Consider the following 3,416-nt stretch of genomic DNA (forward strand, 5'->3'; position numbering starts at 1 on the left):
TACACACCAAAAGTCCCAATTCGGCTGAAAATTATGGATTTTGAGTTATAGGCATAGCTTCTTTTTCCTTTCCTACAATTACTTCTTAGCATTAGAACCCTGTAAGTCTAAAGCCTTTAAATTTCTTCCCACACCGGGCATGAATGTCACCACCATTTCCTCATAAAGTCAACAATTCATTTTTCTTAAAATGCGGGATTTCTACTGTTTTGAACTCCGCCATTGTCCATCCAATCTTCAGGACATTTGCACAGAATAAACAGCAGTCGTAATACTAAAAATTTTGAAATACATTGTATATGGAATAATGTTTTCTTGGTGGTGCCTGGAGTGGGGATTTCACGAATTTTTGGCAAACTTGAATACTACCTCACGAAAAAAAGAATGAAATATCTTCTAATTCGTTTAGGAAAAATTCAAGAGACAAATTTGTAGATCTTAACACGATTGTTAAAAAAACCCAAACTATTTCCATGAAAAATAAGTGCGGTATTTATTACAACGAAAATGTAATGAATACCGCACTTATTTTTCGGGGAAGCGACAAAGTTGCTATTCCAAAACAAAAAACAAACAAAACAAAACAAAAAACAAACAAAACAAAACAAAACAAAACAAAAAACAAACAAAAGAAAAATGAAAAACGAAAACGTCACAAACAGACCCTGAAAATGTCCCTGAAAAACTTCCACATAAATCTTTCCACATGCGAGAGCCTATCCCCTGACAGTTTTAGTTTTAGTAAGAGTTTTACGGCACTTGCAACACAATAAGGTCATATAAGTGCCGAAGAATAGATGTGTTACAAGAGAGTAACAAACACAAAAAAGAAGGAGGGGAGATAAGGACGATAGATGTTTGATAGGAAAGAAGAAGCAAACCACACCAGAGCACCCGCCAACCACCCACTCCCCTGACAGACCCAGCAGGAGAGCAGCAGTCACAGTGGGCAGGAAATCAGAATTGGAGGCTTCACCAATAAGAAACGCTGAGACCAAGAGAGAAGCCCGCGAGCTGCGCACATCTAACTACAAGTGGAAGTGAACACTGGAAATTAGAGCTGGGCGAAGAATTGAATCCGGAACCGATTCCCACGATTAATGCTACGGAAGAAAAGTTCCGACTCCTTTTTACGCAAACTAACGGTTACCGGTTACCTTAATTATTCAAATCTTTTCTCTTTTTTTTTCAAAATATATTTTTGAAAAATAAAAGTCGATGCTTCCTCGTGTTCCAAAATCCAGGTTATCCTAACTCCCGAAGATGTTCGGAGCCAACCAGGTAACAATTGGAAGAAATCACATCCTAGGGAAGTAAGTAATTGGGATTGGAGTCGATTCCTACGATTCCTAGCTTTTATTAATAATCGGGAACCTAGCCGCCCAGCCCTACTGTAAATGTTCCAAATGTGGAAAACTTCTCCCCGCCACAGTTGTCTCCCCGCCACAGTTGTCTCCTCGGCCACAGTTGTCTCCCCGCCACAGTTGTCTCCCCGCCACAGTTGTCTCCCCGCCACAGTTGTCTCCTCGCCACAGTTGTCTCCTCGCCACAGTTTTCTCCCCGCCACAGTTGTCTCCCCGCCACAGTTGTCTCCTCGGCCACAGTCAAAGTCTTTAATTCTTCTATTTCGTTTGAGAAATATTCCCCTCTATGGACGCATTGTTCATCGTCAGACATTGGAGGAGGAATTGCTATTATTATTTTTATTATTATTATTATTTTCATTATATTATTATTATTATTATTATTATTATTATTTTCAGTATTATTATTATTATTATTATTATTTTCATTATTATTATTATTATTATTTTCAGTATTATTATTATTATTATTATTATTTTCATTATTATTATTATTATCATTATTATTATTATCATTATCATTAATTTAATGTTAGTAGTAGTAGTAATAGTAGTAGTAGTAGTAGTAGTAGTAGTAGTAGTAGTAGTAGTAGTAGTAGTAGTAGTAGTAGTAGTAGTAGTAGTAGTAGTAGTAGTAGTAGTAATTAGTAGTATTTTTCATGCACTCTGGTTATTTTTTAAATCAGTTATTTTAGATTTTTCACTATTCTGAAACCTTTTATTAAATCAGTTTTTCCAAGTTGTTATGAATAAAAAAATAATACGTTTTTTTAAAAAAATGGTTATAAATAAATTGAATGTATTTTCTAGATTTTATATTTTAATGTAGTATTTTCAGATTGTTATACATTCTGTTGTTTTTTAAAATTTATTTCTTTTTGAACGAATCGTTTCAGATTGCTACGTATTCTGGATTTAAAGAAAAACAAACACAAAAAACCCAACATATTTCAGATCTAAAACGTATTCAGGAACATTTTGTTCCCAGGAATATACCCAGACTTCAATGTGTTCACGCGAGAAAAATCACTTTAAGGGGGGAAAAAAAAGCACTGCTTCATGACGGCTGGACTGCCAAGACAAAGCAGACAGTATGATGTCTCAGGGGGAAATGTATCTCTACCGTGATGTACAAAGTCCTGTGGATCAAAGAGCTTTGTGTGGATCAAAGATCTTTGTGTGGATCAAGGAGCTTTGTGTGGATCAAGGAGCTTAGTGTGGATACATTAATTGTTTGATTGGTCAGTCAGGGCTCGTCTGGATTTTACTTCACGGCGGGATAAAAGCTGACATTTTGAAACAATTTCATCAAATTCTCCAAAAGCAAATACATGTATATAAATAAATAGATAATAAATAAATAAATACACAAATAAATAAACGAATAAACGAACGAACGAACGAATGAACGAATGAATGAATGAATGAATGGATAAGTGAATGGATAATACAAAAACTAATCAACTACATAAGAAGTGTGAGCCTGCAGGCCCCCATAGACTTGCGCTCAATGGCAACCTTTGTCCCTTCGGGGCGGAAAATCCTGGCCGGGCCTGACGGGGTCAAATAATTATTGTTTTAGACAAAGTTTTACGGCACTTGCAACACAAATAGGTTATATGATTGCCGAAGATTTGAGGCGTTACAAGAGGGTAACGTACCGTACACAGAAAAGGAGGGGAGATACGGATTGTAATAGATGCTTGATAGGAATGAAGTCAAAAATCCACCAGAGCACCCGCCAACCACCCACCTGTAGGAAACGGGCATTGTGCCCTGTGTATACGCCACTCGGTGCAGACTTTGCTCTGAACACACCCTTCCATAGCCCTGGGTATATACGTCACTCGGTACAGACTTTGTTCTGAACACACCCTACCATAGCCCTGGGTATATACGTCACTCGGTACAGACTTTGCTCTGAACACACCCTACCATAGCCCTGGGTATATACGTCACTCGGTACAGACTTTGCTCTGAACACACCCTACCATAGCCCTGGGTATATATACGTCACTCGGTACAGACTTTGCTCTGAACACACCCTACCAT

Source organism: Aplysia californica, unplaced genomic scaffold (assembly GCF_000002075.1).
Source record: "Aplysia californica isolate F4 #8 unplaced genomic scaffold, AplCal3.0 scaffold00566, whole genome shotgun sequence".
In the NCBI taxonomy this organism is placed as follows: domain Eukaryota; kingdom Metazoa; phylum Mollusca; class Gastropoda; order Aplysiida; family Aplysiidae; genus Aplysia; species Aplysia californica.